This window comes from Oncorhynchus gorbuscha, linkage group LG25, assembly GCF_021184085.1.
Source record: "Oncorhynchus gorbuscha isolate QuinsamMale2020 ecotype Even-year linkage group LG25, OgorEven_v1.0, whole genome shotgun sequence".
In the NCBI taxonomy this organism is placed as follows: domain Eukaryota; kingdom Metazoa; phylum Chordata; class Actinopteri; order Salmoniformes; family Salmonidae; genus Oncorhynchus; species Oncorhynchus gorbuscha.
In genome coordinates, this window is record NC_060197.1 from 47,509,264 (window position 1) to 47,521,649 (window position 12,386).

Below are 12,386 nucleotides of genomic sequence, written 5' to 3' on the forward strand. Positions count from 1 at the left end.
ACCAGACTTGTGGAGGTCTACAATTATTTTTCTGAGGTCTTGGCTGATTTATTCAGATTTTCCCATGATGTCAAGCAAAGAGCCACTGAGTTTAAAGGTAGGCCTTGAAATACATCCACAGGTATACATACCTCCAATTGACTCAAATGATGTCAATGAGCCTATCAGAAGCTTCAAAATCCATGACATCATTTTCTGGAATTTTCCAAGCTGTTTAAAGCCACAGTCAACTTAGTGTATGTAAACTTCTGACCCACTGGAATTGTGATACAGTGAATTATAAGTGAAATAATTTGTCTGTAAACAATTGTTAGAAAAATTAATTGTGTCATGCACAAAGTAGATGTCCTAACGGACTTGCCAAAACTATAGTTTGTTGACAAGACATGTGTGGAGTGGTTGAAAAACAAGTTTTAATGACTCCAACTCTTAAGTGTATGTAAACTTCAGACTTCAACTGTATCACTTGTCTTATATATATATATATATGACTCCACTATCAGAACAGCACCAACAAGGTGATTTTCACCAACAGGACGATGATCACCAGCCAGCCGCTTATCAGAGAGTTTTTCAAATATATATTTCTTAACCGTGTCTGTACTAATCCACTGGTCATTTCACAATGGAATCTAGTGGTCACTGTAAGTGCTTTAGAAATCTAACTTCCTCTCAAGCCAAATTATAACATTGACTATCAATGTTGATTAATAAGTGTAAGTTAGGATTCAACCCTGTGTTTAACTGCTGTGTTATATTCCTGTATATCTGGACATTACATACAGACTGTTCAATCCCAATAAAATCATCATTAAATGTTGTAATACAACTGGTTTCACGTCATTATTTTTTGTTGTAGTCCGATGAGGGATGAGTTTCCAGACCACTCTCTCTCCCCTCGTGGATTCACTGTAGGATTCTGAGAGCAAAGAGGTCTGTGTGTGTGATTGTCTGTCTGACTGTGTGTGTGTATGTGTTTTTATTTCACCTTTATTTAACCAGGTAGGCCATTTGAGAACAAGTTCTCATTTACAACTGCGACCTGGCCAAGATAAAGCAAAGCAGTTCGACACAAACAGCAACACAGAGTTACACATGGAGTACAACAAACATACAGTCAAGGAAACGACTTCGAAAAAGAGGGAAACGCGGCGGTGTTCTGGTCAGACTCCGAAAAAGGGCACATCGCGCACCACTTCTCAGTATTCTTCTTGCCAATGTCCAGTGGACAACAAGGTTGATGAAACGAGCAAGGGTGGCATTCCAGAGGGACATCAGAGACTGCAACGTTTTTGCTTTACGGAGACATGGCTTACTGGGAAAACGCTATCCAGGGCGGTGCAGCCAACGGGTTTCTCCACGCATCGCACCGACAGAAACAAACATCTCTCTGGTAAGAAGAGTGGCGGGGGCGTATGCCTCATGACTAACGGGACATGGTGTGATGAAGGAAACATACAGGAACTCAAATCCTTCTGTTCACCTGACCTCACAATCAAATGTGACCGCATTATCTTCCAAGAGAATTCTCTTCGATTATAATCACAGCTATATTCCCCCAGCAGACACATCGATGGCTCTGAACTTTATTTAACTCTTTGCAAACTGGAAAACATTTATCCGGAGGCTGCATTCATTGTAGCTGGGGATTTTAACAAAGCCAATCTGAAAACAAGACTCTAAATTTTATCAGCATATCGATTGCGCAACCAGGGGTGGTAAAACCTGGAACATTGTTACTCTAACTTCTGACGCATATAAGGCCCTGCCCCGCCCCCTTGAAAAGCTGACCACGACTCCATTTTGCTGATCCCTGCCTACAGGCAGAAATTAAAACAAGAGGCTCCCACGCTGAGGTCTGTCCAACGCTGGTCAGACCAAGCTGACTCCACACTCCAAGACTGCTTCCATCACGTGGACTGGGACATGTTTACGTCAGATGGGAATATTTACGCTGAGGTGAGTTCATTAGAACGTCCGAAATGTCGTTCCCATAGCAACGATAAAAACATTTAACCAGAAACCGTGGATTGATGGAGCATTTTACGAACCACTGCTTTTAATCAGGGAGTCTGGCAACATGACTGAATATAAACAGTGCAGCCCTCAATTAGGCTATTAAACAAGCTAAGCGTCAGTACAGAGACAAAGTGGAATCTCAATTCAATGGCTCAGACACAAGAGGCATGTGGCAGGGTCTACAGTCAATCACGGACTACAAGATGAAATCCAGCCCAGTCACGGACCAGGATGTCTTGCTCCCAGGCAGACTAAATAACTTTTTTTGAGGACAATACAGTGCCACTGACACGGCCTGCAACGGAAACATGCGGTCTCTCCTTCACTGCAGCCGAGGTGAGTAAGACATTTAAACGTGTTAACCCTCGCAAGGCTGCAGGCCCAGAGCATCCCCAGCCGCGCCCTCAGAGCATGCGCAGACCAGCTGGCCGGTGTGTTTACGGACATATTCAATCAATCCCTATACCAGTCTGCTGTTCCCACATGAGGGCCACCATTGTTCCTGTTCCCAAGAAAGCTAAGGTAACTGCTAAACGAATCAGCCCCAGCACTCACTTTCATCATGAAGTGCTTTGAGAGACTAGTATTTACTACCTGACACCCTAGCTCCAATTTGCTTACCGCCCAAATAGGTCCCCGATGCAATCTCAACCACACTGCACACTGCCCTAACCCACCTGGACAAGAGGAATACCTTTGAGAATGCTGTTCAGACTACAGCTCGGCATTCAACACCATAGTACCCTCCAAGCTCGTCATCAAGCTCGAGACCCTGGGTCTCGACCCCGCCCTGTGCAACTGGGTACTGGACTTCCTGACGGGCCGCCCCCAGGTGGTGAGGGTAGGCAACAACATCTCCCGGCTGATCCTCAACACGGGGGCCCCACAAGGGTGGAGCCCTCTCCTGTACTCCCTGTTACAGGTGAGCGCTCCAACTCAATCATCAAGTTTGCGGAGACACAACAGTGGTAGGCTTGATTACCTGTTTACAGACGGCCTACAGGGAGGAGGTTTACAGTGTGGTGTCAGGAAAATAACCTCACACTCAACGTCAACAAAACTAAGGAGATGATTGTGGACTTCAGGAAACAGCAGAGGGAACACCCCCTATCCACATCGATGGAACAGTAGTGGAGAGGGTAGCTAGTTTTAAGTTCCTCGGCCATCACAGACAAACTGAATTGGTCCACTCACACTGACAGCGTCGTGAAGAAGGCGCAGCAGCGCCTATTCAACCTCAGGAGGCTGAAGAAATTCGGCTTGTCACCAAAAGCACTCACAAACTTCTACAGATGCACAATCGAGAGCATCCTGGCGGGCTTATCACCGCCTGGTACGGACTGCTCCGCCCTCAACCGTAAGGCTCTCCAGAGGGTAGTGAGGACTGCACAACGCATCACCGGGGCAAACTACCTGCCCTCCAGGACACCTACACCAGTTGTTACAGGAAGGCCATAAAGATCATCAAGGACATCAACCCCCGAACCACTGCCTGTTCACCCCGCTATCATCCAGAAGGCGAGGTCAGTACAGGTGCATCAAAGCTGGGACCGAGAGACTGAAAAACAGCTTCTATCTCAAGGCCATCAGACTGTTAAACAGCCACCACTAACACTGAGTGGCTGCCCACTGTCATTGACACTGACCCAACTCCAGCCATTTTAATAATGGGAATTGATGGGAAATGATGTAAATTATCACTAGCCACTTTAAACAATGCTACCTTATATAATGTTACTTACCCTACATTATTCATCTCATATGCATATGTATATACTGTACTCTACATCATCGACTGCATCCTTATGTAACACATGTATCACTAGCCACTTTAACTATGCCACTTTGTTTACTTTGTCTACACACTCATCTCATATGTATATATTTACCATCTACTGTATGCTGCTCTGTACCATCACTCATTCATATATCTTATGTACATATTCCTTATCCTCTTACACTGTGTATAAGACAGTAGTTTTGGAATTGTTAGTTAGATTACTTGTTGGTTATCACTGCATTGTCGGAACTAGAAGCACAAGCATTTCGCTACACTCGCATTAACATCTGCTAACCATGTGTATGTGACAAATAAAATTTGATTTTGATTTGATTTTGATTTTTAATACAATAGAGACTTGTACCATTGTGGCAGACCAGGGTTTTGGTCAAGACGTTTTCAGAAACTGACAAGAGAAGGATTAGCTCAGTTTCAATGGTGTTTATTTCTATAATAGATCCAAAAGAAAATGAGACCCCACATGAGACCCTCTCTATCTTCTGGGTTCCAGGTCTGGCTGTATCCTGTCGTTACCTCTGCAACCATCAACAATAACACAGGAGTCCTTTCCACCACCCTCCTGTGTGCTGCCCTTCTGTTCATGGGCCTTGATTACAACCCCAATTACTGTTTACAGATGGGATTTTTAAAGGTGAGTTGCTCCAATCAGCCCCAATTACTGTTTACAGATGGGTTATTTACAGGTGAGCTGCTCCAATCAGCCCCAATTACTGTTTACAGATGGGATATTTACAGGTGAGCTGCTCCAATCAGCCCCAATTACTGTTTACAGATGGGATATTTACAGGTGAGCTGCTCCAATCAGCCCCAATTACTGTTTACAGATGGGATATTTACAGGTGAGCTGCTCCAATCAGCCCCAATTACTGTTTACAGATGGGGATATTTACAGGTGAGCTGCTCCAATCAGCCCCAATTAATGTTTACAGATGGGTTATTTACAGGTGAGCTGCTCCAATCAGCCCCAATTAGTCCGGAGAGCCCGTCGAGACCTGGCACGTCCAGCAGATGGAGCCATCGCCACGTGATGTTTACCTCATCTGTTACCAGGTCGCAACAAATCTCCCCCTGGTGGCTGACCTGCTGTACGCCACACTATGTATGTACAGTGTGCAAATGTAGAAGAGTAGGGAGGTAAGGTCATAAATGGGCCACAGAGGTGAAATATTTACAATTTAGTATTAATACTGGAGTGATAGATGTGCAGATGATGATGTGCAAGTAGAGATACTGGGGTGTAAAAGATCAAGAAGATAAATAACAATATGGGGATGAGGTAGATGGATGGGCTATTTACAGATGGGCTGTTTACAGGTACATTGATCGGTAAACTGCTCTGACAGCTGGTGCTTAAAACTAGTGAGATATGAGTCTCCAGTTTCACTGATTTTTGCAATTCGTTCCAGTCATTGGCAGCAGAGAACTGGAAGGAAAGGTGGCCAAAGGGAGTGTTGATTTTGGGGATGACCAGTGCAATATACCTTCTGGAGCAGGTTCTATGGGTGGGTGTTGCTATGGTGACCAGTGAGCTGAGATAAGGCGGGGCTTTACCTAGCAGAGACTTATAGATGACCTGGAGCCAGTGGGTTTGGCGATGAATATGTAGCAAGGGCCAGCCAACGAGAGCCTGGATGTAGTCTAGAGCCTAGACTACATCCAGTTTTCTGAGTAAAGTTTTGGAGGCTATTTTGAAAATGACATCACCGAAGTCCAGGATCGGTCAGTTTTCTTTGGGGATCTCAGACGATACAAAAGAGACAGGGGTCGCAACAATTTCTGCGGATAATTTTAGAAAGAGAGGGTCCAGATTGTCTAGCCCGGCTGATCTGTAGAGATCCAGATTGTGCAGCTCTTTCAGAACATCAGCTGTCTGGATTTGGGTGAAGGAGAAGTGGGTGGGGCTTGGGTAAATTGCTGCTGTGGGTGCAGAGCTGTTGGCCGGGGTAGAGGTAGCCAGGTGGAAAGCAAGGATGACCAGCCGTAGAAGCATGCCTATTTAAATTCTCAATTATAGTGGATTTATCAGTGGTGACAGTTTCCTAGCCTCAGTGCAGTGGGCAGCTGGGAGGGAGGTGCTCATGTTCTCCATGGACTTTACAGTGTCCCAAAACCTTTTGGAATACTACAGGATTCACTACAGGTGCTACAGGATGCAAATTTCTGTTTGAAAAGGCTAGCCTTAGCTTTCCTAATTGACTGTGTATATTGGTTCCTGACTTCCCTGAAAAGTTGCATATCTATTCGATGCTGATGCAGAACGCCACAGGATGTTTTTGTGCTGGTCAAGGGCAGTCAAGTCTGGGGTGAACCAAGGGCTGTGTTGTCTGTTCTTAGTTCTACATTTTTGCTTATTTAAGGAAACCCCTTTTAAAGAGCAACAAGGCATCCTCGACTGACGGGATAAGGTCAATATGCTTCCAGGATACCCCGGCCAGGTCGATTAGAAAGGCCTGCTTGCAGAAGTGTTTTAGGGAGCATTTGACAGTGATGAGTGGAGGTTGTATGACCGCTGGCCCATTACGGATGCAGGCAATGAGGCAGTGATCGCTGAGATCCTTGTTGAAGACAGCAGAGGTGTATTTAGAGGGAAGGTTGGTCAGGATGGTATCTAAGAGGGTGCCCATGGTTACGGATATAGGGTTGTACCTGGAAGGTTCCTTGATAGTTTGTGTTAGATTGAGGGTATCTATCTTAGATGTTGGATGGCTGGGGTGTTATGAAGCATATCCCAGTTTAGGTCACCTAACAGAATGAACTCTGAAGATAGATGGGGGGGCAATCAATTCACATATGGTGTCCAGGGCACAGCTGGGGACAGAGGGTGGTCTGTAACACGGCTCGGACATTCGGGTTGGCAGAGTGTGCTAAAGCAGTGAATAAAACAAACTTAGGGAGGAGTCTTCTAATGTTAACATGCATGGGTTTTATGGTTACAGAAGTCAATAAATTAGAGCGCCTTGGGAATGGGAGGGGTGCTGGGGGCTGGGTTAACCTCTACATCCTCAGAGGAACAGAGGAGGAGTAGGATGAGGGTACAGTTAACGGCTATAAGAACTGGTCGTCTAGTTCGTTGGGGACAGAGCGTAAAAGGAGCAGGTTTCTTGGTGCGGAAGAATAGATTCAAGGCATAATGTACAGACATGGGAATATTAGGTTGTGAGTACAGTGGAGGTAAACCTAGGCATTGAGTGACGGTGAGAGAGGTTATCTCTAGAGGCACCAGTTAAGCCAGGTGAGGACTCCACATGTGTGGAGGGTGGAACAAAAGGTCTAAGGCATGTTGGGCAGGGCTGGAGGCTCTACAGTAAAATAAGACAATAATAACTAACCAGAACAGCAATGGACAAGGTATATTGACATCAGGGAGAGGCATGTGTAGCCGAGTGATCAATGAGTAGCAATTGACCCGATTCAGTAGTTGCTAATGCTAGGCGTGCTGGAGACAGCTAGCAATTCAGAAAGCTAGCTGGCTGGGGCTAGCAGGCAGGGGCTAGCGGGCCGGGGATAGCAGATGGACCTCCGGCGATGTCGCAACGGAAGAGCCTGTTGAAACCACCTCAGATATGTGATTGTCTGTCTGACTGTGTGTGTCAGTCGGCAGACCAGTTGTGATGGATCACGGGGCTCCGTGTCGGCAGTAAAGGGTCCAGGCCAATTGGCAAAAGAGGTATTGTAGCCCAAGAATTGGCTGGTGGACATCTTCGGCTAACCGGGAGATGGGCCTAGCTTGAGGCTAGCTCCAGGCTAACTGGTGCTTGCTTCGGGACAGAGACGTTAGCCAGAAGTAGCCACTCGGATTGCAGCTAGCTAGCTGCGATGATCTGGTGTAAAGCTTGTAGGAATCCAGAGATGTAGTAGAGAAAAAGCAGTCAGTCAGATCTCTTGGTTGATATCACGCTGTGCAGACTGGCAGGTATTGACCAAGCTGAGGCCCGAGTTAACAGTGTCGACCGCTAACAGTGGCTAACTGACTACTAGCTAGTAGCTAGTTAGCTGGCTAGCTTCTGATGGAAGTTCCGGTTCTATAGTATAAAAATAGCAGATCCGTACCACATTGGGTGAGGCAGGTTGTAAGAGAGTTTATTCAGTCCATGGATGGAAAGTGAGATTAAAATATTTACGGAATATATACTAAGAAAACGACTATGTACACGGGACAAGACAAATACATGTCCGACTGCTACGCCATCTTGGAAGCTCTGATGCTGGCCTCCAAGACAGAGTTGCAAAGCAAAATACATATCTCAGACTGGCCAATAAAAAGAAAAGATTAAGATGGGCAAAATAACACAGATACTGAACAGAGGAACTCTGCCTCGAAGGCCAGCATCCCGGAGTCGCCTCTTCACTGTTGACGTTGAGACTGGTGTTTTGCGGGCACTATTTAACGAAGCTGCCAGTTGAGGACCTGTGAGGTGTCTGTTTCTTAAACTAGACACTCAAATGCACTTGTCTTCTTACTCAGTTGTGCACCGGGGCCTCCCACTTCTCTTTGTAACTTTCAAAGTTCTTGACATTTTCCGGATTGACTGACCTTCATGTCTTAAAGTAATGATGGACTGTCGTTTCTCTTTGCTTACTTGAGCTGTTCTTGCCATAATATGGACTTGGTCTTTTACCAAATAGGGCCATCTTCTGTATACCACACCTACCTTGTCACAACACAAATGATTGGCTCAAACGCATTGAGGTGTCATGCCCTGGCAATAGAGAGGTTTTTATTCTCTATTTTGGTTAGGCCAGGGTGTGACTAGGGTGGGCATTCTATGTTTCTATGTTTTCTAGTTCTTTGTGTTTGGGCAGGTACGGTTCTCAATCAGGGACAGCTGACAGAAGATTTACAGAAGATCCCACCACAAAGAGACCAAGCAGCGTTTTTCTGGAGGAATGGACATGGGAGGAGATACTGGACGGACAGGGACCCTGGAGACATGCTGGGGAATATCGCCGCCCGAAGGAAGAGTTGGAGGCAGCTAAAGCTGAGAGGCGGCGACATGAGGCAAGGCAGCGCAGCAGGCATGAGAGGCAGCCCCAAAACATTTTTTGGGGAGGAGGCACATGGGGAGATTGGCGGAGTCAGAGCTGAGCCAACTCCCCGTGCTTACCGGAAGCTGCGTAGTACTGGTCAGGCACCGTGTTATGCGGTGAAGCGCACAGTGTCTCCAGTGCGCGCTCATAGCCTGGAGCGCTATATGCCAGCCCCCCGCAAGTGCCATGCGAGAGTGGGCATCCAGCCAGGGCGGATTGTGCCAGCTCAGCGCGTTTGGTATCCGGTGCGTCGTTTCGGCCCAGGGTATCCTGCGCCGGCTCTGCGTACTGTGTGTCCGGGGCGCTGGGACAGTGCAGTTCGTCCTATGCCTGCGCTCCGCCCGTGCCGGGCGAAAGTGGGAATTGAGCCAAATGGAGAGGTGCGAGTATTAAGCACCAGACCTCCAGTGCTTCCCCACAGCCCGGTTCGACCTGTGCCTGCACTCTGGAGGGGCAGGGCTAAAGTGGGCATTCAGCCTGGAAGATTGGTGCCAAGGTTGCGCACCAGAGCTCCAGTGCTCCTCCACAGCCCGGTTCATCCGATGCCTCCTCTACTCACCAGGCCTCCTGTAGGTCTCCCCAGCCTAGTGGGCCCTGTGGCAGCCCCACGCACCAGGCTGTCTCTGCGTCTCCTCCCGCCAGAGTCGCCCTCCTGTCCGGAGCTGCCAGAGTCGCCCTCCTGTCCGGGCCAGCTATGAAGGTCCCCAGTCCGGGGTCGGCGGCGAGGGTCCCCGCACCAGGGTCCACCCACCCGGACCCTCCCCTTTAGAGTCAGGTTTTGCAGCCGGGGTCCGCACCTTTGGGGGGGGGGGGGGTGGTTGGCACGGGGGTGGCGTGGGGTACTGTCACACCCTGGCCATAGAGAGGGTTTTTATTCTCTATTTTGGTTAGGCCAGGGTGTGACTAGGGTGGGCATTTTATGTTCATGTTTTCTATTTCTTTGTGTTTGGCCGGGTATGGTTCTCAATCAGGGACAGCTGTCTATCGTTGTCTCTGATTGGGAATCATACTTAGGTAGCTTTTTTCCGTCCTTCAGTGTGGGATCTTGTTGTTTCGGTTCTGTGCAGGTAGTTGGCACAACGAAGCTGTTCGGTCGTTGTATTCTTTATTGTTTTTGTTTTTTCTAGAAGTTTCACTTCATTATTCAATTATGTGGAACTCAAAGAACACTGCGCCTTGGTCTCATCCTTCCGACGACACAAGAAATTCCACAAATGAACGTTTAACAAGGCACACCTGTTAATTGAAATGCATTCCAGGTGACTACCTCATGAAGCTGGTTGAGAGAATGCCAAGAGTGTGCAAAGCTGTCATCAAGGCAAAGGGTGGCTACTTTGAAGAATCTCAAATATAAAAATTTGTTTCACACTTTTTTTGGTTACTAAATGATTCCATATGTTTTATTTCATAGTTTTGATGTCTTCACTATTATTCTACAATGTAGAAAATAGTAAAAATAAAGAAAAACCCTTGAATGAGTAGGTAATCTAATACTTTTGACCGGTAGTGTAAATGCTATATTCACCCTTTTGAATTATCTTTTCAGTTTCCATGGAGCCATGTGGCATCAGTTACTTCTATCGTTACTTCCTAGAGAAGAACACTTATAATTCACTGTATCATAATTCCAGTGGGTCAGAGGTTTACATACACTAAGTTGACTGTGCCTTTAAACAGCTCCGAAAATTCCAGAAAATTACGTCTTCTGTTAGGCTAATTGACATCATTTGAGTCAATTGGAGGTGTACCTGTGGATGTATTTCAAGGCCTACCTTCAAACTCAGTGCCTCTTTGCTTGACATCATGGGAAAATCAAAAGAAATCAGCCAAGACATCAGAAACAAAATTGTAGACCTCCACAAGTCTGGTTCATCCTTGGGAGCAATTTCCAAAACGCCTGAATGTACCAAGTTCATCTGTACAAACAATAGTACGCAAGTATAAACACCATGGGACCAAGCAGCTGTCATACTGCTCAGGAAGGAGACGCGTTCTGTCTCCTAGAGATGAACGTACCTTGGTGCGAAAAGTGCAAATCAATCCCAGAACAACAGCAAAGGACCTTGTGAAGATGCTCTACTATTATTTAGACATTTCACATTTTTAAATAAAGTGGTGATCCTAACTGACCTAAGACAGGGATATTTTTTTTTTTACTCGGATTAAATGTCAGGAATAGTGAAAATAGTGAAAACTATTGTCTGTAAACAACAGGTGTCTGTAAACTTCCGACTTCAACTGTATTAATTTGTGGATTTACATCGTCCATTTTGTATGATGTAACGTATATGCTACGAATGTTTCAAAATGTATGACATATTATGAATTCTAGTTTGGAGGCGAACGTTAGCTAGCTCGCTAACGTTAGCTAGGCATTAGGATTATGTTTAGGAGTTAGATTAAAGGGTTGGGGTTAAGTGAAGGGGTTAGTTAAAAGGGTTAAGGTTATGGTTAGGTGAAGGGGTATCTCAAATCAAATCAAATGTATTTATATAGCCCTTCGTACATCAGCTGATATCTCAAAGTGCTGTACAGAAACCCAGCCTAAAACCCCAAACAGCAAGCAATGCAGGTGTAGAAGCATGGTAGCTAGGAAAAACTCCCTAGAAAGGCCAAAACCTAGGAAGAAACCTAGAGAGGAACCAGGCTATGTGGGGTGGCCAGTCCTCTTCTGGCTGTGCCGGGTGGAAATTATAACAGAACATGGCCAAGATGTTCAAATGTTCATAAATGACCAGCATGGTCGAATAATAGTAATCACAGTGAACAGGTCAGGTTTCCATAGCCGCAGGCAGAACAGTTGAAACTGGAGCAGCAGCACGGCCAGGTGGACTGGGGACAACACGGAGTCATCATGCCAGGTAGTCCTGAGGCATGGTCCTAGGGCTCAGGTCCTCCGAGAGAGAAAGAAAGAGAATTAGAGAGAGCATACTTAAATTCACACAGGACACCGGATAAGACAGGAGAAGTACTCCAGATATAACAAACTGACCATAGCCCCCCGACACATAAACTACTGCAGCATAAATACTGGAGGCTGAGACAGGAGGGGTCAGGAGACACTGTGGCCCCATCCGATGATACCCCCGGACAGGGCCAAACAGGATGCATATAACCCCACCCACTTTTCCAAAGTACAGCCCCCACACCAGTAGAGGGATATCTTCAACCACCAACTTACCATCCTGAGACAAGGCCGAGTATAGCCCACAAAGATCTCCGCCACGGCACGAACCCGAGGGGCGCCAACCCAGTTATCTAACATGCAAAGTAGATAATAAGTAGTTGAAATGTTGCTAATTAGCTAAAATGCTCAAGTTGTCCGTGATGAGATTCAAACTCTCAACCTTTGGGTTGCTAGAAGTTCATGTTATACACACACCCAACCATCCAACTTTAATTTTTGCCTTAAGTAACCATATGTCTTATGTAACCATACCAAACATAACATATCATATTAAAAGAGTGTCTCTCATTTACGTACAGAACAATGCGAAATGCTCTGAGACCAGGTTGCCTTTTTTCCTAATCTTCCATT